The sequence below is a fragment of the Callithrix jacchus genome, chromosome 16 (genome assembly GCF_049354715.1).
Source record: "Callithrix jacchus isolate 240 chromosome 16, calJac240_pri, whole genome shotgun sequence".
NCBI classification, from domain to species: domain Eukaryota; kingdom Metazoa; phylum Chordata; class Mammalia; order Primates; family Cebidae; genus Callithrix; species Callithrix jacchus.
Genome location: NC_133517.1, coordinates 278,123 through 289,006, shown reverse-complemented (window position 1 = coordinate 289,006; position 10,884 = coordinate 278,123). Strand labels below are relative to the sequence as shown.

The 10,884-nt window shown below is 40.4% G+C and overlaps 1 pseudogene across 1 annotated transcript; it reads left to right on the top strand.

The window, feature by feature from the left end:
- Window positions 1-747: 747 nt before the first annotated feature.
- Window positions 748-3,130, top strand: LOC118148429 (calcium-binding protein 39 pseudogene; annotated as a pseudogene). The gene has a single exon (XR_013528220.1). The product of XR_013528220.1 is annotated as a calcium-binding protein 39 pseudogene (transcript).
- The last annotated feature ends 7,754 nt before the right edge of the window (window positions 3,131-10,884 follow it).

Below are 10,884 nucleotides of genomic sequence, written 5' to 3'. Positions count from 1 at the left end.
TGAATGTTTCAGTGAGCCGAGTTTGAGCCTCTGTCTTTTAACCTGGGTTACAAAGGGAGACTGCATCTCAAACAGACAACAGAGACCTCTTTCGGTATGTCTTTGATGTAAAAAGGGAAAACATCGGCAAACCAATGGTGATCCAAATATAATAAAAATGGTAAACTCATAGGTAATAAGATAGGAAAATTTATGAGGCGCCAACCTTGAGCACTGCTTCAAATTGGGGCCATGCTAACAGCTTTCTTCAGCCAGAGAGAGAGCCCACAGTTCTCTCCTGAAGAGCAGCCACCAGTGGGATCGCAGGGCTAGAATTACTCTGCCCACGTGAGTTAGAGTTAAAAGAAGAAGTGGACCCAAAAGAGTCACGACCAGAATCTGAGAGCTGCTGCCTTTGGGAGCAGTGGGATTAAGCCCAGGATCGTCTACCCTATCCAGAGAAGGAATTAAGGAGCTCACAGACGTTATGGAGAGGGATTATCAAAATGAAGTACTTGTGCTGATGGAATGCAAATGATTGTATATTCTTCCGCCTGGGTCAAAGATAGCTAAGTTTCTGATCTTACCATACTGCTTTCCTAATGCCAAAAAAAAAAAAAAAAAAAGGGGGGGGGGCGGTAAGGGAATTTTTGGAATCACAGAGGCCACAGGAGTTTATTGGAATCAAATAATCATTGATCAGAGACCCACCGTTACCTTAAAAACTGGAAATAAAGTTCGCGTCCTCGGCGGCTGCGCAGCGCGCACGTCAAAGCCGGGCTCGGGCCGCGAGTGGGGCGCGGGGCTCGGGGAGCGGCGCGGCCTGGGAGACACGGAGCCTTCAGGGGCCGGGGCGGGGGCACAGGCGAGGACTAAGGCGGCGTCGAGTCCCGCAGCAGCAGCCGCAGCCGAGTGAGCGCAGCACCGCGGCCGCCGCAGGAGCCCGTCGCCTGAAGCAGGAGCGGGCGGAAGACAACGGAGGGGCCCAGCGTCCGAGCCACGCCGCGGACACCGAACGAGCAGCCCGAGGCGGCGGCAGCCGAGGACGGGGACGGCGACGACGCGGAGGCAGAGAAGGGAACGCCCAGCCCAGCCCCGTAGCACAGGCGGAGTGCAGCGGAGCCCCTGCCCCTGCCGTCATGCGGTTCCCGTTCGGGAAGTCTCACAAATCTCCAGCAGACACTGTGAAGGATCTGAAGGAAAGCATGGCCGTTCTGGAAGAGCAAGACATTTCTGACAAAAAAGCAGAAAAGGCTACAGAAGAAGTTTCCAAAAATCTGGTTGCCATGAAAGAAATTCTGTATGGCACAAATGAAAAAGAGCCTCAGACAGAAGCAGTGGCCCAGCTTGCTCACGAACTCTATAATAGTGGGCTTCTTAGCACCCTGGTAGCTGATTTACAGCTCGTTGACTTTGAGGGCAAAAAAGACGTGGCTCAAATTTTCAACAATGTTCTCAGAAGACAAATTGGTACAAGAACTCCTACTGTTGAATACATCTGCACCCAACAGAATATTTTGTTCGTGTTATTGAAAGGGTATGAATCTCCAGAAATAGCTTTAAATTGTGGAATAATGTTAAGAGAATGCATCAGACATGAACCACTTGCAAAAATCATTTTGTGGTCAGAACAGGTTTCTGATTTCTTCAGATATGTCGAAATGTCAACGTTTGACATAGCTTCAGATGCATTTGCCACATTCAAGGATTTACTTACAAGACATAAATTGCTCAGTGCAGAATTTTTGGAACAGCATTATGATAGATTTTTGAGTGAATATGAGAAGTTACTTCATTCAGAAAATTATGTGACAAAAAGACAGTCACTCAAGCTTCTCGGTGAACTACTACTAGACAGACACAACTTCACAATTATGACAAAATACATCAGTAAACCTGAGAACCTCAAGTTAATGATGAACCTGCTGCGAGACAAAAGTCGCAACATCCAGTTTGAGGCCTTTCACGTTTTTAAGGTGTTTGTAGCCAATCCTAACAAGACACAGCCCATCCGAGACATCCTCCTCAAGAACCAGACCAAACTCATAGAGTCCCTCAGCAAGTTTCAGAATGACAGGACGGAGGATGAGCAGTTTAATGACGAGAAGACCTATTTAGTTAAACAGATCAGGGATTTGAAGAGACCAGCTCAGCAAGAAGCTTAATCTCCAGTAAACATCTATATTAAATCCAAATTCAGCCTTTGCTGTTAGCTATTCAGCATCAGGCACTCTTATTGATTCATGAGGAACATTACTGCTAATCTACTGTTAAGTGAACGGTTTTTCATTTTACCCTTTTGTTTTTCAGTCCAGGTTGGAGATCATAGCTGCTGCTGCTGCTTGCACACTAGGGCACATGTGGGCTTTCTCTTGATCTTTGTGTCATTTCAGAATTCAAAGACTCCGTGTGCTGCGGGAGTTCTGAACACGGCTGGGTTCATGAAGGCAAATGTATGGATGAGAGTGTGGTTTAGGGAAGAGGGCATTGATACGATCAGATTAGACCTATCTTTGCTTTTTTACACCCATCTTTGCTGGCGATCTGAGTGCAGTGTGGCATGCGCACACCTGGCATCCCTGTGTCAGATCGCGCGCCTTCACTGAAGGACGATCACGCAGAGCTTTATCTGAAATCAGAGGGGAACTGTATCCAAAAATGGGAGTTTCGGGGCAGATAAAGTTGACATGCGAATAAATTGATACTGAAACTTAGCAACTTCTTAAAAGTGTGAAGAAGCCTCATAAGGTCATAAGGAAAATGGATATATGCTTTTCACAGCTTTCTAGAATTTTTGACATTTGATTTTCTTGAGACTTGTAAACCTGGATATGTTGAAGAGTATTTGTTAATTTTACTTTTTGAAGATATTTTAAAACAGTAGAGCTAGCAATGACACCTTGCATTTCATTTCAACACTGCTTACAGGTTTCTTTTGTATATAATTCTTAGAATGCTCATGTCTTTTCAATTGTTTAATTTGTACAGCAGAGGAATGTTACTGCAGTAGTATGTAACTATACCTAATACTGAGTTTTTGCAAAAAACAATGAATGCTCATATGTAATTGAAATACTTCAGATCACATGAAAATGCTGATTTAACATTTAAGTATCACAGCATTAAAAGGCAACAAAAGTAAAAAAAAAATTGGAAATAAAAATGTGACTGGCTTTCTGGACACAGGAGTGATTATTTCAATTATCAGTGTTCAAAACTGGCTGATAACGTGGCCTCATGTCACTTAGGAACAAAAGATCGTTGGCATTGGGGAAGCACATATAACAAATTAGAGCACACACCTCCTGGTGTGCTGTTATCCAGAAGGGAGAAAGTCATTGATACAACCTCTCATCATGAACATCCCTGTTAAGCTTTGGGGATGGGATCCAGTAGCCCAACAGTTGTCACTCTGCAGACCTCTTTCTAAAAAAGGCCACCGTTGTTATTTCTACCCTACCATCATGTGCCCATCTCAAGATCCTGTCTGGGAAGAACAATGACTCCAGAAGGGGAATAAATTATTGATAGTCCATGAATTAGTGACTGAACAATTTCTGACCAGACATATTCAACTTCAGCAAGTCCTTGGAACTCGACCATTTTCATCATCCCTAAAAAACCTGGCAAGAGGAGACTTTGCATAACTTATGTGCTATTAACACTAAATTGTAACCTTTGGGGCTTCTGCAGCTCAGAATCCACACAGTGATTTTTTAGGACTGGCCTATAATTTTCATTGACCTAAAACAATATTTTCGTACAACTTCTCTGGCAGAAAAGAACACGGGAAAATTTGCATTTACCCTAACAGCTATTACTAATGAAAAGCTGGCTTCCCAATTTCATTGGAAAATATGTGCATCTTTAAGGAATGCTAAACAGTCTTACCATGTGTCAGTGTTTTGGAAATCAAGGTTTACCTCCCAGTAGAAAAAATATTTGCAATTTCAAGATATACTAATTTTATGTATACGATTTTACTGGTAGCTCCATATAGCCTGTGCTTTTAAAGTTGTATTCCTCTGTCATGTAGAGAATGCACATTGAGGAGGTTTACTCATTGCACCTGAGAAACTACAAATATACTCACTCTGGATGTATCTTGGATAGATACTAACTGCCTGGTCAGTAAGACCTCCGATGGTAAATTAAATACTAGCAACTTACATACACTGTTGAATGATTATACAAAATTATGAGGGGATGTTAATTGGATTTGTTCCGTCTTAGGGATTCCTACTTATAAGATGCAGAACCTGTTTTTATTTTTAATTGTATTTTAAGTTCTGGGGTACATGTGCAGATCTTGCATGATGATTCCAACATGCCATGGTTTTTTTCTATCTCCATCGCCCGCTGTTACCTACATCAGATGTTTTTTTCAGTGTTAAACCTTCCCAACCTCCCCACTCCTCAGTGTACCTTCCCTATGCCCTCACCCCCCAAAAGACCCCCGTGTGTTATGTTCACCTCTCTGTGCCCATATGTTCTCATTGTTAAACATCCAATGAAGTTAATCAGACAGACTTCATCTTAGCTTCTCCCTGCCTGCAGTTCTCTCCTTTGGGTGCACAGGTGAATCACGCTGTAACCAGAACTTTGTAACCATTGCAACCGCATTCTGCTTGGCAAGTCCCCTAACTATTGTGAATACCCACCCCCTTTGGTAACCAACAACTATGGGAACCTCCAGCCCCCTGGTTACCAGCTTCCTCTTCTAACTTGCTTGTTCTACTTCTGTAAAATTCTGCTTCAGCTAGACTAGCCCTCCCCACTCTTCTAGAATAGATATAGAAGCAAATCACACCCCCTTGTCAGGGCCGAGAGATTTTAGAATGTGAGCCACCTCTCAGTTGCCAGCAATAAATGACTCCTAATTGAAACTCAGTGTGGTGCTTTTCATCTAACTCGATTGGATGTAACATTTGGGAACCCCAGGAAGATCGCCATCCGTAGAGGACCACACTCCTTCTAAGCTCCCCTGGACTAATTAGGGACTATGCAGCAGGTGTCTCCTGAGATTTTCCAGGGCCCGATAGGCCACTGCCTTCTGGAGGGGACCAGATCACCACCAGCGTGCCCAATAAAATTCAAATCCTGAGTCCTCAATCTCAGTCTGTGAAGTTTAGTGAGATCTGACTCCATCTTTCTGGGAGGGAAATGACCCTGGCAGGGGTCCTCCCTCATGACTGCATCATCACTCCAGGATGCTGAAGAACAGAGTTTCAGTTTTAGTCATTGATTTTGTCTGTTTCAATTTAGTTTCCCTCCTTTTTGTTTTGTCTGTGTTTTAACTCAACAATGGGTATGTCTTCATCGCGACCTTCCTCACCTCTTCAATGTATGCTGAAAAAATTTTTCTCAAGTTTTTCAGATATCTACGAGTGTGCCTCACAAAAGGTAGACTCAGGAGTCGGTGAAGTGGAATGGGCACATTTCAGAACCAGATGGCCAGCAGGTAGGAGGCAGAAGCCAGGGCCAGAGAAAATGAGTGAGAGGGTGGCAGAATTCTGGGCAGACTCATACTGCTACATCTCAGCAACTTTCAGGACACCCTGTGGGGAACACAGATGACACCATCCTCTAGTAGGTTGAGGCTCTCTCAGGCTGAAGCAGTGGGGTCTTGGAGGAGACTAAAGCCAATATCAGGAAAGTCGTTTCTGGTTTCAGCTGGCCACTAGAGATTGTGGGCCCCAGAATATCACTGATGGAATGGACTTTATTATTCTTCCTGAGGCTGCAAAGGCTGAGGTTAGTCTGTGATTGGCCTGGCCCTTGAGGCCTTAATAAAGACTTATTGAAAATCTAAACAACCTTAGCAGGTTATTTATAGTGACTTTCAATGAAGTATATATCTTCAGTGCTGAAAATAGAAATGAAAATTAACAAGATCAAAGTAGTTGAGTGCATATGTTGGTTGATCCTAGAAGACAATTAGGCAGCAGTTGATAATAAAAAATTAATATTTTGTGAATGTTCAGAGGGTCTCCATGGCTCACCTAGGCTTTGGTTAACCACTCCCACTTAACCTTTGCAGGAGTCCCGATGGCAGTTCCTAGCAGGATCCCTATTTTGCAAGTAGGAGGTTACACAAATCTGTCTAGAGACACACACTTGGGTAGTGGGAGATCTACATACAAGCAGGCACAGGTAGTTTCAAGAGGGATGCAGATGTCATAGGTAGATGGAAATAAGGAGCCAATGTGCACATGCTGTGAGGGCCAGACAAGATATGGGTGAGCCCCACGTATACCCAGGTCCACAGCTGATCAGCCTGCACTTTTCTTTTCATTACAGGATCCTCCTCACCAGAGGAAGATCGTAGAGTGCAGGGAGCGTGCGCAGAAATCACTGCTATGTAGCAGGACTATGAAATTAACAAAACAGACAAAATACTAGAAATAAACACCACAATGATAGCTTGGTTTGTCTTTAGATGGCAGGGTTTTGTGTGTCTTCTTCTAAGACTGTCCCTTCCATTCTCCAACATAGATATAAATTTAGGTGATGAGTCAGGCTGCAGGGGCAAGGGTGGTGGTCAAAAGAAGTTGCTACACAATCCTGGTCCCTGATGTGGGGTCTTTGCTGGTGGCTTCCCCCTCCCTGGCGTCTGACATAATCCCAGTGCCCGGGCGATGTCACCAATGTGCCCACTTTATGCCTTGATTCTCACCTGAGTAATGAGGGAAAATGAATAGGTAAGATGGTACCACAGCCCATTAGTGAAAGTACATGTCAGTCATTGACATTCAGGTTATCATGTCTCCAGGAAATTCCAGGCCCAAGCCTTGCTGTTCCCATGGTTACTAATACACATGGTATGGTGGTTGATTTCTGCATCCCTCACCCTATCATCTGTATTAGATAATATTCCTCTTGCTATCGCTTCCCAATCCCGTCACCTTTTTCTATTTCTTTCCTAACCCCTTAAACCTGCAGGCCACAGTGTGTGATGTTCCCCTCCGAGTGTCGATATGTTCTCAGTGTTGAACACCCACTTATGAGTGAGCATACGCAGTGTTGTGTCTGTTTGCTGAGAATCATTGTTTCCAGTTTTATCCTTATCCCTGCAAAAAACATGAACTCATTCTTTTTGATGGTTGCATAGTATTCCATGGTATATATGTGTAACATTGTCTTTATCTAGTCTATCACTAATGGGCATTTGGGTTAGTTTCAAGTTTCTCCTCTTGTAAACACGGCTACAATGAACATATAGCCGTGTCTTTATAATAAAATGATTTATAAACCTTTGGGTATATACCCAGTAATGGTATTGTTAGATCAAATTGTATTTCTATATTTGGATCCTTGACGAATTGCCACACTGTCTTCAGTGGTGGAAATAATACACACTCCCACCGACAATGTAAAGCGTTTCCTATGTCTCCATATCTTCTCCAGCATCTCTTGTCTTTTGATTTTTGTAATTATCGACATTCTAAGGGAGGTGAGGTGGTATCTCAATATGGTTTTGATTTGCATTTCTCCAATGACCAATAATGAGTTATTTTTATATGTTTCTTGACTGCATAAATGTTTTCTTTTGAAAAGTGTGTGAATATATTTTTGGTCCACTTTTTTTATGCGGCTGATTTCTTTTATCTTGTGAATTTGTTTAAGTCCTCTGTAGATTCTAAATATATGTTTCTTGTCAGATGGGTAGATTGCAAAAACATTTTCACATTTTCCTTGTTTTCAGGTCACACTATTGATGTTTTCTTTTGCTGTTCAGAAGCTCCTGTGTTTAATTAGGTCTCATTTGTCTATTTGTTGCCATTGCTCTTTGTGTTTGAGCATAGAAACTTCTTGACCATGCGTATGTACTGCATGGTATTTCCTAGGTTTTTATGGCTAAAAACACAATTAGGCAAGACATTGTTTCTCAGTCAAATGTAGTATATACTTATTTATTCATCTGACAAATAATATAAAATACTTTCGTGAATTTTTATAAGTATTTTTGTGAATTGAAAAATTAATTTGTTAAGGATATATATAAATGAGATAAAATGAAATGAAATCTAAGTAATAAACATTTAGTTTTTAAAGAACAATTTCTAGATTGAATACTTCAAAATTGATTGAAATATAAAACGCACCTCAGAAAAACCAAGTAGACACCATTAAATGTTCCTACACAGACACAGGTAACTTAAAGGTAAGCACTCCTGCAAGTTCAGAATTGTATGGACCTGTGATATTTCAATGGTAAACTGTCTATGATCAAATATGAGATCTAAATATGAAGTTCTAAGAGAAGATTAATGGGACAAGTCATTACTCCTTTGGTATGCAAAAACAAAACAAAACAAAAACACAAACACAAAAACATCATGAAATTGACCCTATTAAGTCCTGGTCAGTGCTTCAGGTACTTGGGATTCAACAACAACAGAAATTTTACAAGTTTAATTGGTTTAAAACATACATAAATACCTGTTGGCATCTTTGGATTCTCAGAATCCCCTTTCCTGAATGTCAGTCAACAAAATATCTGGTTGGCATTCTCTAACTATAGTAAAGAAAATTCCTATCTATATGATTCCATAATGAACTTTCAGTTCTTCGAACTGACCTTCAGTTGGAGGACTTGCAAGTGACTTCCGTATAGAAAGTGCTTGTTAACTACTATTTGGAAGTGTTATGCCCATCAATGATTTTGAACTTTTCTGATACTAGATATATGAAATATCTGAAGGGAAATTAGAAAACTGAATTTTATAGACCATCAGAATAATTCTATCAGCAACAAGAAAGGCAGAAAAACAGAGTAGAAGCTTCTTAGAAAGTAAAATGTTTGCAGCATTTGTTTCCCTGATTTTGATTTTTTTAAAATAATAATAATGGGGAGTCTAACAATGTCGTCACCATTTTAAGAGACACTACAGAAAGGTGTTGCGTCTTCATTTGTGAAGTCAAATGGTTACCAATCAGCAGCCTTAATTTTGAAAGAGCATTTTAAAACATATTTCAAAGGTTTCTTAGGGTATAAAAGAGAAGAAAAGTTTTTAAATGATAATCATAATCTAAGAAGTACTTTTAGAAAACCTCACATTTGCAAATCAAGAGATTCATTAAAAAGTCTATAGATTATAAATATATCTCAAAAACAAAAATATAAATCTGAAACAAATCATTTCTTTTTTAATAAAGGAATGACTTAAGAATTGGTATGCAAATACTAAAGTGAGAAAAATAAAAAGCAGAAAGCATGGTATTTCATGCATTTTTAAAAATGTAATAAAAAGGCTAGTTGTACTGCATAATATTTAAGTTGCCATGAAAACAGAAGAGTAAACTGGTAACCTCTGCAGCAAAGTTCTTATATATTAAATATCAGGACATACATTATAATGAAATCTAAAGGGAACGTCCAATATACTATATAAATAATTAGCATCTGCAAACTTTCTTTAAAAAAATTATTCAGAAGTTACAAAGAAACAATAAATGTTTGAGGTGATGGATATCCTAATTAATCTGATTTATTACATATTGCATATGTGTTTCAAAATATTACATTACCCCACAAATACTCTTGATTAAATATACATAAAGGCAAAAAAAAAAAAAAATCAGAATCATTAGTAGTAAAACTGTACCTGGTAAACAAAAGTGACTTTTTTGCCATTCCCAGACCGACCCATAGTGACATTTAAAAGCTTGGGAAATCTGATCAGGAATCAGGAGAGATGACTAAAACCTATCCCAACTTCTTGAATGAACAGGTATGAATAATGTACACCCTTGCTCCTTTCCCCAACTGTTATAAGGGCAATAAGAAGAATGGCACTAGATTTGCTAAAAATTTCAGCCTGCAAATCATATTCTCTCCAATCAACTTCATGTTCTATAATTCTCTAACACTTACCCTGCTTAATTTTCTCCATGTCCATTTTTATCTCCTTATTCTCCTCCCAACCTCCGGCAGGTTTACTTTCGTTCATTAAAATGTAAGCTCCTAAGAGATCCTATCTAACTTGTTCATCATTAACACCCGAGGCCCAGCAGTATCTGATACTGGCATTACCTGGTATCAAAAGTCTTTGTTAAACGAGTGGATGCCATGCAAGAGTTGATCAGAATATCAAGTACCATAAAAATGTAAGGGTTTAGTCTCATCCATGGATCCTACCTACTGTGGAACAGGCATGGATCTTAGTCTCCTGATATAGTCTTAACTTGGAATTACCTAATGTACTCTCCATACTACTGCCCATGTAACCTTTTAAAAAGCAAATCTGGTAATTTTTAACACCTTGGAGATTACATGGGTTCACATGCATTCCCATGGACCATAACGTCCATAAGTATCTAAACCCTGCCCACATTTTCAGCACAACCCTCCCTGCTACTACATATCACTCCACACAAGCATATCTTATACCTAACACTGGATTCACAGTTTCCTGAATATTCCATGCTGCTTCAAAGTTAATCCTTGACCATGCCTTTCTGTCTGTCAATTTCCTTCCCCAATCAGTTAGTAAGCTCTAACTCATTCTACAAGTCCCAGCTAAAAAGATCATCCTCCTTTAAGAGATTTTCCCAGAGCTTTGCTAAGTTACCCGAGAAAGGAGGGGAAAGGAATGTAAGAAATACATAGGATATCATCACACCTGAACTAAAATAGCAATGTGACAGCTATGAGGCACACTGTAAAACAGGTTGGAGAGATGATGAGGGTCCAGAGAGGGCAGGCAGGGAAAAGACAGAGCAAGCAAGCAGACCAGAAGGTGCTAGAACTAGATCGGCAAGAAGGTACTGTAGACTACCTGAGAAAATATAAAAAGGGAAGATAGGATGAAAATGAGGACTGGGTTCCAGTGATTCATCTGATAGAAGCAGTAAAACATTTCATTATCATTTTTATTACGGCACACGTCTTGATTGTGCTTG